The sequence below is a fragment of the Chiloscyllium plagiosum genome, unplaced genomic scaffold (genome assembly GCF_037043375.1).
Source record: "Chiloscyllium plagiosum isolate Xiang-an unplaced genomic scaffold, Cpla_swu_hap1 HiC_scaffold_15, whole genome shotgun sequence".
Taxonomy (NCBI): Eukaryota; Metazoa; Chordata; class Chondrichthyes; order Orectolobiformes; family Hemiscylliidae; genus Chiloscyllium; species Chiloscyllium plagiosum.
This window is the reverse complement of record NW_028270153.1, coordinates 44581124-44604783: the sequence shown is the minus strand read 5'-3', so window position 1 is coordinate 44604783 and position 23660 is coordinate 44581124. Positions and strand designations below refer to the sequence as shown.

General features: G+C 41.4%; 1 long non-coding RNA gene across 1 annotated transcript; it reads left to right on the top strand.

Moving 5' to 3' along the window:
- Positions 1–1397: 1397 nt before the first annotated feature.
- Positions 1398–9421, top strand: LOC122559906 (uncharacterized). The gene is made up of 4 exons (XR_006314593.2): positions 1398–1627; positions 6408–6481; positions 7704–7806; positions 9207–9421. It is a non-coding gene; the product is annotated as an uncharacterized LOC122559906 (long non-coding RNA).
- The last annotated feature ends 14239 nt before the right edge of the window (positions 9422–23660 follow it).

Here is a 23660-nt window from a genome sequence, read left to right as displayed (position 1 = left end):
GAAGATGAAATAACTCCACAAAGGCCAGTACCGTGTCACCAAGTCACCCTTTATTTGCACATGAACAGTCCTTGATTTTAGTACTGCCTCATTCAATCAGGTACCAGAGTGTCAGTATCTCTGACACTCCCCTTTATATATGAGCCAGGGCTCCCTAATTGGACCAGATTAATCAGAGAACTCATATTCTATTATATCAGCTGGCTGACCTGATTGCAATCACCACAGGAGACTTTAATACTCCCCATCCACCACTACCCTCCTTTGCCTGACTGAGCTCAACCTCACCTCAATCAATATCCTCTTTAAATCATCTCACTTTCTCTAAGTCAAAGGTGTGAATATGAGTCCATTAATATCCACTATAAACCACCATAGTCCCACCGTTACCTTGATTACACTTCTTCAACATTCAGTTTCTTGCAAGGACCCCATTCTTCCAGTTTTTCTGTCTCTGTTGCATCTGATTAGATTAGATTAGATTAGATTACAGTGTGGAAACAGGCCCTTCGGCCCAACAAGTCCACACCGACCCGCCGAAGCGAAACCCACCCATACCCCTACATTTACCCCTTACCTAACACTACGGACAATTTAGTATGGCCAATTCACCTAACCTGCACATCTTTGGACTGTGGGAGGAAACCGGAGCATCCGGAGGAAACCCACGCAGACACGGGGAGAACGTGCAAACTCCACACAGTCAGTCGCCTGAGTCGGGAATTGAACCCGGGTCTCTGGCGCTGCGAGGCAGCAGTGCTAACCACTGTGCCACCGTGCCGCACACACGGGCCACCTTCTACATGTCTGATCTGTTCTCGTTTTTCCTCGATGGACGACTCCCACATACTGTGGTTGACTGCTAAAGCCAATCCATTTCTACACTTCTATCTTCATCCCTTCCTCTCACTTCTCCAACAATGATAAGGATCCCTTGTCATCATGTTCCACACCATACTCAAAGCATCATTCTCTGCCTTTCCAAAAGTTTAATGTAAACACCACATAAAAAAGAAAAACTCACTTTTATATTTCACTTCATCATAACTCTCAGATACATCTCAAATCTCTGGTAATAAAACAGTGGAATCAAATACTACAATTGAAGTCAGGGCAACTTTCTTTCTATTCTTTCTTAGATTGTAGACATCATTAGTGAAATTAGCATTTGTTACACATTCCTAATTACTTTTGAGAAGTTGGTGCTGAGTCGCTTTATTGAGTTACTGCATCCATTTGGTGTAGGTACCTTCATGGTGCTATTAGGTAGGCATATCCAGGCATTTTACTTTATAATGGAGAAGGAATGGGAGATATAATTCTAAGTTAGAATGGTCTGTGGCAGAGGAGAACTTTCAGATCATGATGTTCCCATGGATCTGTTGCCTTTTTTTCATTCCAGGTAGAAGAGATCACAGATTTGAAGTAGGTGTTGATGGATGCTTTGGAAATTGCTACAAAACATATTTACAAGATAATCCAATTGTGAAATGCTCTAGATGGACTGAGAATACCATGTCTGGTTCTGGCCTTTAAGGACAAGAGAAACATTCAACAACTGGAGGAAATACAGAGAATACTGAAGCTCAGGGTCTAAGTGAGAAAAGATGGAAATCCTCGATGAAAGGTATTTGTTACCAGATGATCACGGATGCAAAAACAATTGTTAACAATATCAATAAAATTAACCACACGGTATTACTTAAAACTAAATAACTCAGGGACATGGGTGAAATTCAGGGAAGGGACATTTTTATTCTTCTTTCAGAATGAACAGTTGAGAAATGTGAACATCCAGATACAGCATTGAAAGAAAAAAAAAATCGGTGGAATAATTTAACATATAATTTGGTAGTTATGATGGAAGGATTTTAGGACCTATCTGCATCGATAATAAAAATGAGCCAGACAGTCTTTGTGATCTGTCATGAGCTTGTGAACATTCAGCTGGAGGACAGTATTTCTGACAATGTTGCAATCGAGCAATAAAATAGATTCATAGACCTTTCAAAGAGCAACAGAAAGCCTAACTCCAATGTAAATAGGGCAATCTTGTTGTCTTTGGCTTAAGAACGTTGAAGCATAGATATGAACCTATGTTTGGTTTCACTGCCATTATAAACATGCTACATTTTACATAGCTGATGTCCTCATGTGTCGGTAGCAAAGCAGCTTTGTCAGCAAAGGTCTGTACAAATTTGGTTTGGCAGAAGGAATATAGCGGAGGCATTAAAAGATTAAATATATGAAATTCTTGATGACAGTACCTTTAGTAACATTATAAATAATTCTATTCACATTATCTTGATGAACATTAACATTTAGAATATTAATCTTTAATTGGTAGAGCTCCTCATGGTCAATAAGTGCAGCACCCACAAATACCTTCTCAATCTGAGACTGATCTGGATCCCAAGGGTAGTGCATCATAACTGGGCTCAGAAACCAAATGCCTGGATGAGTGCTCCAAAGGCATGAGTTCATGTTCTACCAAAGCATGTGAGGAGCTTAAATTCAAATAATAGCTCTTGAATAAAATTCTGGTTTCATTAATAATGAGTATGAATCTACTGGATTATTATAAAAACCCATATGATTCATTACAACTCGTCGGAGAGAGAATCCACTGTCTTTAAACAATCTGACCGACAAATAAGTCCAAACCCACAGTGTAGTTGATTCTAAAATGGTCCAAAAAGCCATTCATTTGCCAGTGATCCACCACCACTGGCTTAAGCACATCGAGGTATGGACAATAACTGTTGGCCTTGCCAGCAATTGACCTGTCTTATAAACGTGGACTGAATTTTATCAGACATTGGCTAAGAGTCAATTTTGGCACATTTCATGGAGGGTTTCTCTCCGTGAAGATTTCTCATGACAATCTCCAAATTTTATTTCATTACTTATGTACCATGCCTCTATCACTTAGCCTATGTTCCCTTTCTCCAGAGGTGGAAGTACTCACCAGTATTCCCAGCATAGGGAATGTTGAAAGATTAGCTGTGCACCTAGTCACGTTCCGCCAGCCAGGGGTTACCCTTCCTGGGTGCATTGCAGAAGAGGAATCAAAAAGAAACAGTGCTTGTGGTTGGCATGGCTGACATATAAGTTCACATTCATATACCTATTTCTCTATAAGAACCAAGTTACACAGCTTCAAAAAAACAAAAAAAGAAGTTGCTGGAAAAGCAATGTTTCGTATCCAGTGACCCCTCCTCAGAAACGTTAACCCTGATTTCTCTTCACAGATGCTGCCAGACCTGCTGAGTTTTTCCAGCAAATTCTGTTTTTTGTCTCTGATTTACAGCATCTGCAGTCCTTCCGGTTTTTATTAAGTCACACAGCTTACCGTCCTCAACCTAATTTCATCTTAAAATCTTGTCCAATGGAGTTCTCCCAAAGCCCAGTGTAATCTATACTTTATTCATGTAATCTTCATGCTGCATTAACCCACTGTCAAAGACAGGGCATTTCTGATCATCAGTCACCCCTTCTCCCCCAATAACCCGTGTCCTCCAATGGGCTATTGTCGCCACCCTATTATGTATTGTATTTTTCCCTTCATAGTTATTGCTCCTTTTGTATCTCAGCATGCTCTGGCCAATCCCCAGAATTGCCTCCCTCATGTCCCTACTACAGCAGTAGCCTGTTGGCTTTCATGACCTGACAGCCATAACTTACTACGAACTACTTCCCTGACCAACTTAGACGAACCACTTCAACTACCGACTGACTGGACCCCTGACTGATCTCTGTGCAGCTCCCTGACTGATTTACTGCGGCTCCCTGAAATGGTTGCATTGGACCTGCAGGACTGACTGTGGTTCATTTTCTGGACTGGAAAGATACTAGACTTCTGAAACTGGGCGCTCCATCTGACTGACAATGGCACAAATGAGTTGGGCATTGAGGGAGTGAAACCACTTCCTTTCAGGAACCTGGCTGTAATGATGCCAGAGAGCTCTGAATGCCACATGTGTGCAGTTGATGGCCACTTGTGCCCAAGGGAATCTAGCAATGCCTTCAAAACTGCAGGAACACATGTGAACAGAGCTCACATCCCTCCCATTTGTATGACACATTCACTGAGAGTCTTTCTTTTGTGAAATGGTTTAGGAATAAGATGGTGGTTGTACATTTTTCATTTGATTCATTCATCCTCCACCCTCCCCCTCTACACTGCAGATTCCCCCCAACACTGTAGCTGGCTTTCTTTCCTCTAGTTTCCCTCTGTCCTTGTTCAATCTCCCGGCTGTGGCTATTTATCCTTTTACTCGCCTGCTCTTCCTGTCAGTCTAATTCAGATCCCCAAGCCCAGCTTTAGCTAGTTATTTAGTTCACCCTCTTTCACCCTCTTCTGTACACCTAAGTAACCCTTTTGTGTTCCTCACCTTTAACATGCAGTTTCAAACCTTCCTTCTCTCCCTTGCTCCTGTCATTGTAGCTTACCCTTCTGAATCCCAATTTCCTCCTTCTATTCCCCAGGATTGCTCCAGTATCCTTGATAGCCATGTTATAAAGTTCCATTCTCTATTGTTCCTTTCTAACCAACCTACTTATTACTGAATCCTTACTGAGATCTGCTCCCTTTCAGCTGAGTCCCCTTATAATTTAAGCTTCTCTGCCTGCCTCAGTCATATTAGCTGGTGTTACCTCGTGTGGTAGGTTTGGTTTCACCAATAACAATGTAAGCATTTAATAATAACAAGCAGGAATGTGTGTAACCTTAAAAGAGCATGTTGAGTCAGTCAGGATTTGTTCCTCACACTTTGAGGTAACTCTACTCCTTATTCTCTAAGCATTTGTCCAAAGAAACAGCTTTGTTATGAAGGAGGCTTGGAGGTTGGTATCCCTCCACTAGGGATGTGCCACATAGAGATAGGTTTGTGAACGCACTTGTTTCCTATTTTTGCCTGACAGGTATGTTTCCTGAATGGGATTCCAGTGAGCTGGGCATTATAGTATATTCAAGGCAAACTCATGAATGTAAAAAGAGGTTTCTGATGATCAAGGTCTGGAGAGTTGATCTGCCTGAAAGCTTCTGAGAATGCAATGCAATTTTTTTAGCCCAATTTAACCAGTCGGGAAAATACTTTTTTTGTCTCCTGTCGAATTCAGTCTCAATCTTTCTACAAGCTCCAACTGGGTCTGGAAGATTTTGCCATTGTCTTTTGTCCCAGCCACTAATGTTATTCCCCAAGACACTGACTCCATCCTTCTCCCTGACAAACGACTGCAGCTGAACCAGACCTTTTGTAATTTTGCTGTTATATTTGAACATCAGATTAAATATTCGCCTATTTCCACTTTCATAACATTGCCCCAATTCACCTATGTCTCAGGTCATTTGCTGCTATAAACCTTATCCATCCCTTTGATAACTTTAATCTTGACCAATCCCATTTATTTTTGCTCAAGTTCTTAATTTCAACCACTGTAGATATTAGGTTATTGTCTCCCAGTTAAGCAATACCCCATCTCCAGCCTTCAACCCTCCAAGAGTCTATTCATGTAATTAAGTCCTCTTCAGTGCCTCCAAATTACCTACTTCATCATTCTGCAACCTAAGCCCTTTGTTCTGGAATTTCATCCCTAAACTACAGTCATGCTATTATACCTTTTGGGCAGCATTTTGTGTGGAACAAAGCCAGAAATGGCTGGAAAAGCTCAGCAGGTCTGGCAGCATCTGTGGAGAGAAATCAGAGTTGTATGATGTGCAACTGTGTCCTGCCTTGAAGAGACAAGGACACTTCATGATAATGTATAAATCAGGCTCCCACCGTGCAGTCAATTGGAAAAGGTTAGTCCTTGGTGAGGGGGCTAGTAAACATGATATGGATGGGTAAAGGAGGCAAGAAAGGAGGTAAAGGAGGACTTTGAAGTGGGTGTGTACAGCAGATTGTAGACTTGCTAGCTGAGGTCAGAAGATTAAGACAGTGAGGAAAAGATGTGATAGGCAGCAGATTAGCTTGTGGGATCAGCAGAGAGCGCCCCATTCCTCCAACTCCTAAATAAATTCTTTATAACTGACATTTTCTGCATTGCACTGCTACACTTTCCACTCTACTACCAATATTTCCGATCCCTGGAGAAATCTGTCTAGCAATCACTTAGTACCAAGTAAAAGCCCACCAACACGGTGCAAGTCTGAATTAAACATTATAAAGAAATATCTTCCCTTTCCAAGATAGAATGCAGGTATAAGAGGCAACCCACTAGTGGGAAAATACAGAATGTGGTGGGTTGGAGGTCACAATTTACTATCTTTAATTGGTAATACATTCCCACCCATCATGAAAGTGAATACTAACCTTATTATCTTGATTGGGTCTTTGTAAATTTTTCTACAGGTGGAACTTGGTCAGAATTTACTTTCTTGTTTCTTTCCATTCTTTCTCCTTCAGACCTGGCCGCCATCATAACACATGATGGAGATATGTTTGCAAGAATTCAGAGTCTGGAGGTGCAGTCAAGGGAGGTACATGGATTTTAATATGGCTGGGGCTTGGAGGGCATATTCAATTTGGAAAGTGAATTGGAACTTCACTATAATTGTTGCAAAGGTGGAATGCCTTCATTGCGAAGTTGACTAGATTAGGTCACACAAAATAGAGGGAGAACTAGCCATTTGGATACAGAACTGGCTCAAAGATAGAAGACAGAGGGTGCTGGTAGAGGCTGGTTTTTCAGACTGGAGGCCTGTGACCAGTGGTGTTCCATAAAGATCAGTGCTGGGTCCACTACTTTTCGTCATTTATATAAATGATTTGGATATGCACATAGGAGGTATAGTTAGTAAGTTTGCAGATGACACCAAAATTGGAGGTGGAGTGGACAGTGAAGAAGTTCACCTCAGAGTACAATGTGATCTTGATCAGATGGGCCAATGGACCAAGGAGTGGCAGATAAAGTCTAATTTAGATAAATGCAAGGTGCTGCATTTTGGAAAAGTAAATCAGGGCAGGACTTATACACTTAATGGGACCATCCTGGGAAGTGTTGCTGAACAAAGAGACCTTGGAGTGCAGATTCACAATCCCCTGAAAGTGGAGTCACAGGTATGTAGTATAGTGAAAAAAGTGTTTGGTATGCTTGCCTTTATTGGTCAGTGGAGTACATGTAGGAGTTGGGAGGTCATGTTGTGGCTGTACAGGACGTTGGTTAGGCCATTTTTGGAATTCTGCATGCAATTCTAGTCTCCTTCCACTAGAAAAGATGTTGTGAACGTTGAAATGGTTCAGAAAAAATTTACAAGGATGTTGCCAGGGAGAGGCTGAATACACTTAGGCAGTATTCCCTGGAGTGTCAGAGACTGAAGGATAACCTTATAGAGGTTTATAAAAATCATGAGGGGCATGGACAGGCTAAATAGACAAGGTCCAAAACTAGGCAGCATAGGTTTAAAGTGAGAAGGGAAAGTTTTATAAGGAATCTAGGGGCAACGTTTACACACAGAGGGTGGTGTATGTATAGAATGAGCTGGCAGAAGAAATGGTGAATGCTGGTACAATTACAGCATTTAAAAGGCATCTGAATGGGTATATGAATAGGAAGGGTATAGAGGAATATGCACCAAATGCTGGCAAAAGTGACCAGATTAATTTAGGATCTCTGGTTAGCATAGAAGAGTTGGAAAGAAAGGTCTATCTTCATGCTGTATATCTCTATGAATTAATCTGTCAATGCTTTTATCTTGTTAGAACTTGCTTGTGATGAATTATGTCGAAGATCCTCACTGCATTGTGTCAGAGTGAGGCCAAATGTCCTGAAGGGATTTGCCATTGAGACACAACCTCTTTTCAGGTACGTACTTTCACTGTTGTTAAAGAAAGATATTGTATTAATGCAGTGCCACTCCAGGTGGAGAAGCCTGTTCTTCAGATTTTGTTCTTTGAAAAAAGTACATTTTCTCCATATTTCTGGAAGGAAGCAGGAAGTCAGATAGTTGCCCTGCTAACCTTAAACACATCATTTCCACTTTGAGGAGCCTGCACTCAATCCCCATTTCTGTCAAGGCTCCTTAACAATTTTTCTTTGATAAAGGATTTGAGCATTTTTATTTGGTTCTGGCTGGTCAGATGCATATTTTTCTTAATGAATACATCCTGTGGGATTTTATAACAGTAGCCACAGGTGTTTGGCATAGTATTGTCAGTCTAAATTTGCTGAACCTGAAGCATATATAAAACAAGCACAAAAACTGCTGGCAAAATCCAACAGGTCGTGCAGCATCTATAGAGAGAAAGCAAAGTCAACATTTCAGGTCTAGTGACCCTTCAGAACTAAAAAGTTGACTCTGCTTTCTCTCCACAGATGCTGCCAGACCTGCTGAGTTTCTCAATTTTGTTTTTGTTTCAGACTTTGAGCATCTGCAGTTCTTTGGTTTTTTTTTGTTTCTGATGCACATATGAGTGGCAGTTATAATTTCATTGACATTTAGTGGCTATTTACATGAGGAAACACATCAACTGAAATAATGATTTGCCCAAGAATGTGGATATTGATACCAAGGAACCTAGTTATTCCATTCCTTAGTTTTGACATTTTAGATATGGAATCTGGGAAAAGAGAGCAAGATTAGTAATCTCATTTAGGCTGAAAATAACACTCTAACCTGTGAAGCTCATTACATGTACTTTTTTTCAATAATCAGCATACATGTTAAGTTCCTGAAAGCATTTCTTTACTTGAAACTGCCATCACTGTAAACAAGTTAACCATGTTCAAAAATCAAAATTCCTATGTTTTAAGTATGTGCAGTTCAAAATTAGATATATTCAAATTATTCAGAAGAATAAGCAATTTAAGGAGGTAATCTTGTGTATATACAATGGGATAGCCCATGCTATTCCTGAAAAACACTCTCCCTGTAACCAATTGTATGTCCACCTGGATCATAATTACAAAAGTTTGGCAGAAATTTACATCCTTACATAATAAGTACTCAATATCTGCTGACTTGAAAGACATATTGTATTTGTTCAAAAACAAATGCTATTTGTAATGTCGTTGCAAGAGGTTAAAAAGTCAATGAAATAAAATTGGATAATCACAATTTTTCATTGTTTTAAAAACAAAAATAAAATTGTGGGTGCTGAGTTATTCCATTTTCCCCACCTTTCTCCACATTCCGTGAGCTTAGTTATTATACACTTTTTCTTTGGGCATCAAACATGCGTTAATCTTTGTCACATTTACTTAAGGTATGAGTGAGAAAGTCTGTTACCAAGAGAATGGAAAGTGGGATGAGGAAAAACTGACCTAATATCACTGGAAGAAAAAGATTACTTGTACGGAGGTATCTGAACAAAAGAAGATCGTGGAACACCTAAGCAATAAAATGAACAGGAAAGAAGGAATTGTAAAACTCCTGAAATTAGTTGCAATATCAACTGTTAGTAGTAATAAAATTGAATTGAGAACATTTCCAAACTCCTATCTAGTTCTTTTGCATTATTTTTACAGGCAGTTATGGGTTGGGGAAAAATATTTTGATCTTTGAAATATTTTTGTCAAAAATGGATCAGTGAATGGTCACCAATTAACACCTACAGAAATTGTGGAACGAATTCAAAATAATATATGATGGGCAAAAAAAATCTAGAAAATAAAACTCACGTATAACAGTTTAAATTTCAAAACACCAATAGTGAGGCACAGAATATTTATTTCAGTACAGAATTACATATAGACAAAGCTGAATGTGTCATGACATTGGTCTCTAGAACATGAGGGATTGGGTCAGTGGAAGTTTGATAGCGTTTCACAATTTTTCAGCAATGTGGCAATTTTATGTTTGAGATTATCCATCTGTTTGGCTGTGAACTGAAAATGGCTTAAGTGACATCAAAACCAAAGCTTTTACCTTGGAATAGGAAAGGAAAAGGAGATGTACAATTTTGCATTATCACCTTGTCGCTAATTAACAAGCAGATAATTAGATATGCAATGAATCAGGCATACTTTCTTGGCCAATTCTCTGATCTGCACTTCTGTCAAGTGAGTAACCAAGAGAGTATTTCAATCTCTACCAATGGGAGTAAAGCTTCATTAATTCTAGAGCCAAGTATACATCAGAAGCAAACATTTAACAACACGTTCAATGTGGGGACAACTAAGGCAACCGGCAAAATTCCATAAACAGTATGACCAGCATTCTTTCTAATAGCAAGTTCATCTTACCTTCTTTTAGTGGTTTCAGGTAAGGAAGGAGATTCCGTGAGGCTGCTGCAGTGGAGAATGCAGTGTGTATCTAGCTGTTCCTCATGGCTGCATCCTGGTGGGTCCATCGATGAGGGTGCTTTGGTGGTGGCTTTGAAGACCAGGTAGATCCAGGCTGGGATTCCAATAATTGGCCTGAGACTCCTGTTGGTGGCAGCCTGTCACTCCTTTTACCTGCGGCTTCAATGGCAGTTTTCATCAGTGTTGGTCTGGGTCTCCTTGTGGCGGCTTTGGCGTTGGCCTGTGACTCCATGAGGGCTTTTTCTTCAGCATCGTGGAGGTCTGGCCCAGGATTTTAACAGAAGGGTAGAGTCCTTGAGCCCAGTGTTGTGAAATAGACTAACATGGATTTTGACTTAAATTCTCTTTTATAAAACTTTCTTATTATACTATCATGGAAGAACTGTTATTCTGAACTTTTTGTTTATTTATTTTTCTAATTTATTTGTATGATTTTGTACTTTTGAAGGTCTGTAACATCGGGCTTTTAATTTCTTTATTTTTCTATTTTTTCTCCTAAGAATTTGTACTCAAGAATCTGTACCTAGGTACCTTTGTACCTAACCTCATCACCTCAGGAGATCTCCCACCCACAGCTTCCAACCTCATAGTCCGGGAACCCCGCACTGCCTGGTTATACCTCCTTCCCAAGATCTACAAGCCTGACCACCCTGGCCGACCCATTGTCTCAGCATGCTCCTGCCCCACTGAACTCATCTCTACCTACCTCGACACTGTCCTATCCCCCCTAGTCCAGGAACTCCCCACATACGTTCGAGACACCACCCACGCCCTCCACCTCCTCCAAGACTTCCATTTCCCCGGCCCCCAATCCCTCATCTTCATCATGGATATCCAATTCCTCTACACCTCCATCCGCAATGACCAGGGCCTCCAAGCCCTCCGTTTTTTCCTCTCCAGGAAAAAACGGAGGGCTTGGAGGCCCTGGTCATGGCGGATGGAGGTGTAGAGGAATTGGATATCCATGATGAAGATGAGGGATTGGGGGCCAGGGAAATGGAAGTCTTGGAGGAGGTGGAGGGCGTGGGTGGTGTCTCGAACGTATGTGGGGAGTTCCTGGACTAGGGGGGATAGGACAGTGTCGAGGTAGGTAGAGATGAGTTCAGTGGGGCAGGAGCATGCTGAGACGTCCCCAACAGTACTCTTCCACCGACACTCTCATTCGTTTGGCCGAACTGGTCCTCACCCTTAACAATTTCTCCTTTGAATCCTCCCACTTCCTCCAGACCAAAGGGGTAGCCATGGGCACACATATGGGCCCCAGCTATGCCTGTCTCTTTGTTGGCTACGTAGAACAGTTGATCTTCCGTAATTACACCGGTACCACTCCCCACCTCTTCCTCCGCTACATTGATGACTGCATTGGCGTCACCTCGTGCTCCCGCGAGGAGGTTGAGCAATTCATCAACTTCACCAACACATTCCACCCTGACCTTAAATTTATCTGGACCATCTCTGACACCTCCCTCCCCTTCCTGGACCTCTCCATCTCCATTAGTGATGACCGACTTGACACTGACATCTTTGACAAACCCACCGACTCCCACAGCTACCTGGATTACACCTCTTCCCACCCTATCTCTTGCAAAAATGCCATCCCATATTCCCAATTCCTCCGCCTCCTCCGTATCTGCTCCCAGGAGGACCAGTTCCACCACAGAACACACCAGATGGCCTTCCCACTTGGTTAAAGATGCCCTCCAACGCATCTCGTCCACATCCCGCACCTCCGCCCTCAGACCCCACCCCTCCAACCGTAACAAGGACAGAACGCCTCTGGTGCTCACCTTCCACCCTACAAACCTCCGCATAAACCAAATCATCTGCTGACATTTCCGCCACCTCCAAAAAGACCCCACCACCAGGGATATATTTCCCTCCCCATCCCTTTCCGCCTTCCGCAAAGACCGTTCCCTCCGTGACTACCTGGTCAGGTCCACGCTCCCCTACGACCCACCCTCCCATCCTGGCACTTTCCCCTGCCACCGCAGGAACTGTAAAACCTGTGCCCACACCTCCTCCCTCACCTCTATCCAAGGCCCTAAAGGAGCCTTCCACATCCATCAAAGTTTTACCTGCACATCCACTAATATCATTTATTGTATCCGTTGCTCCCGATGTGGTCTCCTCTACATTGGGGAGACTAGGCGCCTCCTAGCAGAGCGCTTTAGGGAACATCTCCGAGATATCCGCACCAATCAACCAAACCGCCATGTGGCCCAACATTTCAACTCCCCCTCCCACTCTGCCGAGGACATGGAGGTCCTGTGCCTCCTTCACTGCTGCTCCCTCACCACCAGACGCCTGGAGGAAGAATGCCTCATCTTCCGCCTCGAACACTTCAACCCCAGGGCATCAATGTGGACTTCAACAGCTTCCTCATTTCCCCTTCCCCCACCTCATCCTAGTTTCAAACTTCCAGCTCCGCATTGTCCCCTTGACTTGTCCGGATTTGTCCGACCTGCCTAGCTCCTTTTCCACCTATCCACTCCACCCTCTCCTCCCTGATCTATCACCTTCATCTCCTCCCCCACTCACCTATTATACTCTATGCTACTTTCTCCCCACCCCCACCTCCACCCTCCTTTAGCTTATCTCTCCACGCTTCAGGCTCACTGCCTTTATTCCTGATGAAGGGCTTTTGCCCAAAACGTCGATTTTGCTGCTCGTTGGATGCTGCCTGAATTGCTGTGTTCTTCCAGCACCACTGATCCAGAATCTGGTTTCCAGCATCTGCAGTCATTGTTTTTACCTTTGTACCTAAGATGAATTGAATTAAGTTAGCTTTATTATCACATGTACTCAGATGAGTAAAGTGAAAACTTTACAAGTTGCTACTTATGGTGCCATCTTAGCTGCAAAAGTATCTAGGTACAGATTCTTCAGTACAGGGTGATGCTGTAAGTGGTGACTTGTAAACTTTTCACTGTACTCATCTGAGTACTTGTCACAATAAAGCTATTTTAATTCTGATTCCAATCAATTATTTTGCTTCTTTGATGATGTTACTTAATTGAGGCTTGTTAGACAAGTCACTGTGAGAACTGACTTCTCCGGTCACTAGTCTATTGATAGTTCCTGACAGTGTTGCAAATTTTACAGCCTGTACCACTTGGGAAGGAGTTTTTTTCATAAAGCATAGCCTCTATTTGGGTGTGTACAAGAACTGTTGAGTGGTAATGAATGAAAGAAAACACTCAGTTGTTTGGGGGTGGGGTGGTGTGGAAACTTTAATGCTGTGATGATTTTCTCAAATGAGAGGGGCACAGGTTGGAGGTTTTAATACATGACCAGAGTGGAGATGGGGAAACAGGAGAGTTGATGAAAAATCAGGATTTCCCCTCTAGCAAGCATTTTTTTGCAGCAGCAGCAATCAGGTCTCAAAGAATAGCCTATTAGGTCAAGCCCGCGAACAAAAAATTGTGAAGATTAAAAGGGGCTTTGCAACTCTCAGATATTGGTTTAAGGTTCACAGATATTGGTTTAAGGGTCATTGCTACTTCAGAACTTGTGATCTTGAAATCTTGATACCAAAAGCACTGGGGTCACAGCCATCAGTTTGGGAAACCCTGTTTTCAGAAATCTGTACTTAACTTTATCTCCTAAGGAACAACAGGGAAGGTAGTGGGAAAGTAAGATAATTTGGGCAGATTGGCATCATGGAAATACCCATAGAAGCTTTGGGGTTTGTGTAAATATTTCTTGTCAACTTACTTTCATAATCATCCTTCTCCATCTTTATTAAATTTTTAGACATCAGCTGCTGTTCGCAAAATATTTTTAGTTTTCTGGCCTATTCCAGCTTTTGTTGCTTTATTTGCTGTGGGAAGAAAGCAAGAGTTAACCTTTTGAGTCTGGTGGCTTATTAGAACACTCAATGTGTGTGCTGTTTACACAGCTGTTTGCACCTGCAACAGTGGAAGTCTGGTTATAGGCGAGCTGGAGCCAGGAGGCTGTGTACAAAGATTTGACAGACAACAAGTAGCTGATTGGTCTGTGGACTAGCAACCAGTTACTGATGACAAAGACCTCTGCTTGCCAACAGTTATATGACAGGCTCCCAGGTTGCTGAAAGATTTAAGGTGTAAATGTTTGGGGTCTCCACAAGGACAGGAGCTGTCGCTTTTCTCTGCAGTAAAAATCACATTAAGCCTGAATAAAGCCAGTTTATTTTTCCCTCAGCAGTTGCTGAGAGCTGTGGCTCTTAACCACTAAGCTAGTGACTTTGTATGTGTGAACCAATCAATTTATACCTTATGCAAGCAGATGGAGAAGAAGAATCAAGTTGAAGCTTGTCTTGACAAGCCAAAAGATCACCCCCATGAACCTCTAAACAGAAACCATTGAAATATCTTCCCAGTCTTGCCCTCTGCCCATCGCACCCATTGTTATTCCCTGTCTGAATGTATGTATGTGTTTAGAGGGAGGAATTTATAAGGGGGTTAGAATTATATGTTGACAGCTTGTAATTGTTTATGTGTTGCCAGAATCTATTCACTGTAATAAATATTTATTCTTGTTAAGTACATAAAGCTAGTTTGTGCTCTCTGTTCACCTGGGCCTGAAACTTGTGTACATTGAAGACGTCTACATTTTCCATAAAATCATTAATTTTGGTAATATCTTTGGGAATAGCGGTGTTTGATTTCTCGTGGGGTGCTCAAGTAAGGTGTAACACCCACCCTATGTTCCTCCCCTTGTTGCCATGTAATAGTCAAGAAAAATCCAAAAGAGTATACAGTTGGAAAGAAACATTGAATAAAAGGGTAACAGGGAGCAAAATTATAGGTTATTGTCTCACAGAGTGATGAAAGAAACCAGAACTAACATTTTTTTCTTAAATGCAAGCAATCAGAAGCTTAGTCTGATAATGTTACTGCCAAGGCACAGAGATTACATGGTAAGAATTAGGCTCAAGTGTGTGACTGCATACTGATCTCAATTTCCTTTTTGCTGCTAAATCTAGAAGCAATGGAATATTTAAATAAAGTTGGTTGCCAACTCCAGTTCTTGTTGAACTGAATGAAAGGTGCTGCCTGTTTAAGTCTTGATGTACCTGTGGTGCAATTTCATCAGGTGAGTTGTTAACTCCATAGTCACTGCTTTTTTAAAATGTGCTTGTCTTTATATGTCTTCCTCAGCCTGAACCTGTAAAGCTCACTAAAACAAACATCAGCCCGATTTCTTTTAGTGCTGTAAATGCATAAAGAATGTTCACTAGGGTTGACGATTTTCAGAAATTAATAATTGAGTGTATCACTAACTTGACCATATAACTAATAAACGCCAGAAAGAGTTATAGTTGACAGGATGTGAGCAAAGTGTTGGTTCTTATCATGCATTTTTTAATTGTAGTTTCCTTCATCCTCATCTACTCACACCATTGATTCTTAACTGGCAATGGTTCTACAAGCACTCATCACCCTCCAATAGTTTGTCCACATGTTCTTGATCCATCATTCATATACAACTCTTGACTGAGTGTTGACAGGTTTTTTTAGCCACAGGGGACATCACAGTCAAGCCAGGTCCTGTCTTCACGAAATAGCCATGCGTGAACAATTCTAGTAGGATTGCTGAATTGCAGCCAGAAGCAGAATCACTATGTGACTCTCTTCCCCAAGTCAGGAGCATTGAGATTAATTACTCTCACACTGATTAAGATTAGCTAACTAAATAGGAACCAGGGAATTGACCTGGCATTTACTGATCAGTTTGATGACTCATCAAATAAGGTGACCATATTCTTTTGGGAGACTCTTGTCACAAAAGATAACTGGACAATATGTGATTTTAAACAATTTGATTTGTTTTCATTTTATTACCCATTTTTGATTGCCATCTTCTGTTTCAGTGCAGAGTGTTCTATGCAATGATGTATGTGTCTGATGTTCACATCAATGGATTTGATGCATTTGGCAGCCACATGTTGTCACAAATCACTAATGTGCTACAAACGAAGTTCTATTTGTTTTTGATTTCAGACTTTCAGCAGTTTCAGTTCTTTTTATCTCTGGTAGTTATTTGTGAGAACCATAAACCACTGAATATGTGATTCATCTAGAATGCAAACACATGTTAGAAATGAGAATCATATTGGAATATTTAAAAAGATATTCTTTCCTGAGACCACTAGCAAAATGTCCAGTTTCTCCATGCTGAAGACCCAACTAAGAAAAGAGACAAAACTAGAAGGTATTTTGTGTATCCCTCAATAATCAGTTCAAAGGAACATTGTAAAGGAGAAGAGAGAAAAGCATGCTAAAACTGGCACCCATAAGTACAATTTAAGCTATTAAAGCGGCACAGTGGCTCAGTGGTTAGTACTACTACCTCACAGTGCCAGGGACCCAGGTTCAATTCCTGCCTCGGGCAAGTGTCTGTGTGGAGTTTGCACACTTTCCCCATGTCTGTGTGGGTTTCCTTTGGATGCTCCGGTTTCCTCCCATAGTCCAAACGAGTGCAGGTTAAGTGAATTGGCCATACTAAATTGCCTGTAGTGTTAGGTGTAGGGGAATGGGTCTGGGTGGGTTGCTCTTTGGAGGGTCAGTGTGGACTTGTTGGGCTGAAGGGCCTGTTTCCACACTGTAGGGAATCTAATCTAATCTATTCTTGTTTAATGGAGATGACAGTTTGTAAAGAGAAACTTATCTTCCTGCTGATGTACAACAAGAGATTTAAAATAGATAACGGTAAAGGCAAGGTTTTCTGATTTGTTTCACTGCTTCCTTCACCATATTAATTATTTGCTATTTCAACATTTTTAATTGTTGGAAGATTAATAGTTTGTTTTGTCAGTTGTGGATCACTTTAAATACTCTCTGCCACTCTGCACTTTCAATAAATCCATGCTGGTCAAAGCAGACAAACATCTACAATGAAAAGTAAATATTTTTTGAGCAGCCAATATATATTATTGACTAATAATCTGTTGTTTACACAGTAAGATAGGATTTACAGTGATTGAATTGCACACATCATGGCTGATCCTCAATCTGCACCTGTGACACCTACTTTCATTGCCAGCATCCCAAATCCTTAAGGCACATTCTTATTTTCATTAATTCATGAGATGTGGGCATCACCAGCTGGACCAGCATTTATTGCCCATCTCTAGTTGTTCTTGAGAAGGTGATGGTGAGCCGGTTTTTTGAACCACTGCAGTTCATTTAGTATAGGTACATCCACAGTGCCGTTAAGGAGGGAGTTTCAGGATTTTGACCCAGCAACATTAAGGGAACAATGATGTATTTCCAAGTCAGGTTGGTGAGTGGCTTGGAGGAAAACTTGTAGGTTGTGATGTTCCCATGTATCTGCTGCTCTTGTCCTTCCAGATGATAGTGATTGTGGGTTTGGAGGGCAGGATTGTAAGGAACCTTGCTAAGATATGCAGTGCATCTTTGAGATGGTATGCATTGATGCTCACTGTGTGTCAGTTGTGGAGGGAGTGGATTTATAGATGTGGTGCTTATCTCAAGTTGATTGTTTTATTCTGGATGCTGTCAAGCTTCTTGAGTACTGTTGGAATTTTACTCATCCAGGCAAGTGGAGACTATTCCATCATACTCCTGACTTGTGCTTTGTGGACAGACTTTGGAATGTCAGGAGGTGAGTTACTTGCTGCAGGATTCCTAGCTCCTGACTTGGCAGAGTTCAGTTTCTGGTCAATGGTAATTTCCAAGATATTGGTTGTGGGAGATTCTGTGATGGTAATGTCACTAAATGTCATGGGGTAATGGTTAGATTCTCTCTTATTGGAGATGTTCATAGCCTGGCACTTATGTGCTGTGAATATTACTTGCCACATGTCAGTCTAAGTCTGAATATTGGCTACTTCAGTGTCTATGGGGTTGCGAATGGTGTTGAACATTATGCAATCATCAACGAACATTCTAACCTCTGACCTTATGATGGAGGGAAGATCATTGATAAAGCAGCAGAAGATTGTTGAACAAAGACAGTACCCTAATGAACTCATGTAGAGGTTTCCTGGAGCTCAGATGACTGATATCTAACAACCATTACTGTCTTTCTCTGTGACCGATATGACTCCAACCGCAAAGGGTTTTTGCCCCGATTGTCATTGACTTCAGTTTTTCTAGGCCTCTAAGTACTCGGTCAAATGCGGCTTTGGTGTGAACAGCTGTCACTCTCGCAGGCCCTCTCCAATTCAGTTCTTTTGCCAATGTTCAAACCAAGATGGCAATAAGGTCAAGATCTGTGTGGTCTTAGCAGAGACCAAACTGAGTCATGAGTGAGCTGGTTATCGCTGAGGAGTGTCACTTGATAGCATTGTCAATGACACCTTCCACCTCTTTGCTGATGATTGAGAGTAGACCGGCAGGGTAATCGGGTTGCATTTGTCTGACTTATTGTGTACAGAATATACCTGAACAATTTTCACATTGTTCGGTAGATGCCAGAAACATATACTGTATATAATTTGTAAAGCAATTGCCTTTTTGTCTCAATAGTTTCATATGAAGAATACAGCAGGTGAAAAAAATTAACTGAATAAATGAAACATTGATTAAAACAAAGTTAGAATTACTTCATATGCAGATTTTGACCAAATCATGTCACCTATGGATTTTCATAGTTAAGGTCATGCTTTGAAGTGTATGGGAGTTTGCGAATATTTTTCCTATCCAATTATTATCTCTCAGAAACAAATGGCTTCTTTTCGTCACATTGTTTCTCTGGGGGCAGGGGGAGTTGAGGTGGGGAGTGGGTATGTGGGAGGCTCATTGTACACAACTTGGTTACCAAGTTACCATGTTTCCTGTATTACACATGTAATTACATATCCAAAATACTTCATGAAATTTAAGGAACTTTGGAACATCCTGAGCCTATGAATTATATCATACAAACAGAGGCCTTTCTTTTCTAACACAATCATTTCCAGAATACTGATTAACTAGTGGAATGGAAGTTAATCTGATTCACACGCTTGCAACAAATGTACAAGTGTAATTTTGTTGAATTCTAAATAGTCAGGGGTAGATTCTCCTTTGAGCTGTGGCTATAGCACATCTAAATATTTTTCTTATCAGCAGCTTTATGATTTTCTAACACAAAGCATATTGAGAAATCAATTTTTAAAATGTTCGGATTATTACAGTTGGTACCAATAAACTTTATCTATAATTGTGGTTGTTTTTTCAAATTATCCACTTATCTCAGTTTAACACACCCAGCAAATTTGTTCATCCTGCTGGCCTTGCCTTTCATCTCTGCATTATTTTCTGTGCCATTTGCAGCCACTTGCCCAGTTTCCTGCAAAATGAGAGCTGTCAGGCACAGTTCCTCTGTCTCTGCCATATCCTGCTGATTAACTATTGATTCACTTGGCCCTCAGATCCCTGGTTGGATCTATCCTTCTCCTTCACTGACTCCCTCTCTGAAACTCTGACTTCTCACCTCTGGACGTGAGCAATGACACATCATGACCACCTGGTCTCTCTGACTCCAACCACAAATAAACAAGCCAACCTCTATCACAGAGCTATCAAAAGCTCCATCTCAGATGGTGCATTAGTGTGGAGAGAAGGGGTGATAATTGATTCTTCACATATCATCACCTGCTGTTTGCTTGATTCACTTATGCTGCTGTAAACCTGTGTGTCTTCTGAACCAGGAGACCAGAGAAGCTATCACACAGGAGTTTGAAGTTAGTTGAGAGGATGACAGATGCTGAAGTATTGACGGCTTTCTTCTTTGCTCATTTAAATCTATCAAGTTGCTGTTAGTTGCAGCTGTTCAGGCAGATCTGTGACTGTGTGCATTCTGCTGGTGTGGTACCTGTTTATAATGTGCTACTCACTGCAGAACTAACATGATGAAGAAACAAAACTGACAAAAGTTTTTAGGCATGAAATGTAGTTTCCAGCATTTTCAGAATGCCGCATCATGATCTGTGAAAGATTATTCTCTTTATCATGATTAACCAGACACCTTGGTCTCCTGAACAAATTCAGCTTAACCCGTGATGTTGTATACTTATGTTGATTGAAACACAGAATAATCAGTAGGAAATGATTAGAATCAAATCAGAATTTTCAAAGAAAGGATAAGGTGAAGATAAATTATGAAAATGTAAACTGAAGAAAGTCTAATAAGTTGTAGAGTTCAGCTGATTAAATTAATAAAAATATGGAGAAATAAAATAATCTCATGCCTTCCTCCTACTTCTCTGGGATCAAGGATGACTTTCTTGCATTCTTGTGTTGATGAATCTTCAGGACTAAACAGTCCAATACTGGATCTCTAAATGTTGCCACAAATTGGGCAGGGGGTGTATGCTGAAGAATGGTAGATGGGATGTCAGAGGTTTATCCACTCTTTCCACCATTTCTGCTTGGTCTCCATCTGGGCCTATCAGAGATCTTCAAAACAGTCATCTCTTTTTCAGGTGCTTGCTTCCAAATTGGATGAACTTGGGATAGAGATTCCCACAAGTTGGTGGGGATATTGCAATTCTTTGAGGGATGGGTTGATGACTTCTATGAAGTGTTTCCTCTGCCTTCCTGGTAATTACTTGCTGTGATAAAGCTCAGCGTAGGGAGCTTGTTTTGGACATATTATGTCAGCCATGTGGACAATACGGGCCAATGCCACTGATTATTCATATCCAGTGCCCTAGATACTGGAGATATTGCATGTGAGAAGGCGCCAATATTGGATCACCCGTTCTGCTAGTGGGTTCACAAGGTTATTTGGAAGCACTGCCGATGATTTTTGTCAAGAGATTTGAAGTGTCTCCGATGCATCCAGGAGGCTAGTAACACTGCAGGCCTGGATGTTGGGTTTGATGTCACTGTCATCAAAAACTCAATTCCTCCAATGGCTGAAGGCTGTGCTGGCACACTGGAGAAGATGTGGTATTTCACTGTCAATATCAACCTTTACTGAGAGGAAGCTCCCAAGGTGAACAGGACAATATTTACCAAGCACCACTGCATACAAATACAGCAGGGGGCCAGCAGGGAAGAGTGAGACCAGTTGTTGGGGTAAATATGTGGCAGAAACTGCGAGAAAAAAGCAGGAGAGCAGTGGGAAGGAGTGAGATAAGCAGTGGAGGTAAATATGGTACAGGAACAGTGAGAACACAGTGGGGGTAAGCAGTGGGAGCACCACAACCAGAATAATTTAAAGCTTGGCATCCCATGGAAGCAGGTCGGAGAGTTGCTGAATGCAGACAGCAATGAGAGGTATAAATAGCCACTTAACCTGTGGAGGAGGGTAGTGCAGCTTCAAAGCTGGGAACAGTGCCAAGAGAAGTGGAGACAGTTAGTGACAGTATGACAGCAATAAAGGAAGGGACCCCAGAGTTCTGACCTCTGATCAAATTAAAATCGCTAAACCTCAATGTGGTAAGAATGCTACATGATCAGGTGATTTATTTGAAAGATTCTTTTAGAAAAAAATGTTTCATTTAGGCTTGGGTCACAATATTCAGTCTGCAGAAAGCATTGCTCCAAGAGCTATGGTGTAATTTTCATCTTCGGCAGTCATAAAGCAGCATAGATTGCCCGGCCCTTATAGAACTTGACTGATAAACAACCTTTGAATGATTCTGTAATGGATGGGTATTCCTTTCCATCAGAGTCTAGATTAGAGTGGTGCTGGAAAAGAACAGCAGGTCAGGCAGCATCCGAAGAGCCTGCTCTTCATATGCTGCTGGACCTGCTGTGCTTTTCCAGCACCATTCTAATCTAGACTCTGGTTTCCAGCATCTGCAGTCCTCACTTTTGCCTATTCCTTTCCAACAGCTTACCAACGAGGTGGGAAAGCTGAATATTATCCCCATTCTGCTTAGAAGGGATATTTGTTACTGGTTCCCCCTGCCCTTCTTCCATTTGAGCTGTATTAATGCCCTTTTATTCACTGATATTGGAAAACAAAACTGTTCCCTGGCTATTCAGCCAATTATCTTTAATCATTCAAAGAGTTACTGTTCCCGATTCCAAATGGGTGTTTGGGCTTTGCTTTAGGACTCTGGTCACATTGGTGTCACAACTCTGCACTTTGGGGAAGGTAGTTACCCAACATTGATTTTCAATTGTCCAATTAGAGAATATGGGTGGGTGAGATTAAACTTCATGGAACCATTGAATCATTGAGAGATTATATTTCTGAAAGAGGTCATTCACTCATTATGTCTGGGTTAGCTGAATAATCTAGGCTTCTATGATAATTCACTTGCCTCAATCTGGTCAATAGCCTCTTGCAGCTTTTGGTACTATATCAAACTGGGCAGTAAATTCCAGCAATCCACTAACTTCTGGGTAAAAATGTTTTGTCTTTGCGTCCCTCTAATACTTCTACCAAATTTCTTAAAACTGTATTCCTGCCCACTAAGGGAAACAGATCTTCTCTGTCCACTCTATCTAAACCAATCATTATTTTATACAACTTATTTCAGTCACCCCTCAGTCTTCTCTGTTAAAAGGAAAACAATCCTAGCCACTCCAATCTTGCCTCACAACTGAAATTTTCAAGCTTTGGCAACATTCTTGTAAAGCTCTCTGTATTCTATGTGCAGCAATTATGTCTTTCCTGTAATGTGGTGACCAGAACTGTACACCGAACTCCACCTATGGCCCAACCACCATCTTCTATAACTGGGCATTCCATCTTTGCTTGTGTATTCAGCATCTCACTAAATGAAGGACAGCATCCTTCATGCCTTCTTTGCCACCTCACCTACCTGTCCTGCCACCTTCAAGGACATTAGGGGAAGCACTCCAAAGTCTCTCACTTCCTCTACCCTCAATAATTTCCTGTTTAATGTATATTCCCTTGTTTTGTTTCTCCAAGTGCATAACCTCACACTTGTCCAGATTGAATTTCTCCTCCCACTTCGCCATTCACACAACCAAACCATTGATAACGTTTTTCAGTTGACATCTTCTTCCTTATCAATGACATAACCAATTCTTGAGTTGTCTGCAAATGTCCCAATTATGCCTCCACATTTAAGTCTAATTCATCATAAAATTCAGCCTCTTAGGGTTTATGTTCCCTTTTGCTTTCTATAAATAAAAATTCATGTTTTTATCTGTTCAATTGCTAGCCTAGGTAATGTTTTTCTGTTGAACAATGACAGGATTGGCAATGGGGACAGGGTAGGGCTGAGGGTGTCTAGATAAGATGTAGCTGCAATAGGTAAAGTGTGCATATGATGTGGTGGTTAAACTGTGACTAAGTTGAGTGAATGAGGTTAAATGTATGAGGGAATGTCAACAAGGTCCTGTGGGCAACGTGGCTTTGACACTGCTGTGCCATGACATTGCCAGTGAGGGGCAATGCCAAATTGCCAGTGCTTGTCTGGGTGTATAACAGTTTCTCAAATATAGTGCAGGCACAAGGGGTGCTGTCTTTACATTCACTGAGTGATGAACTGTTCTGGG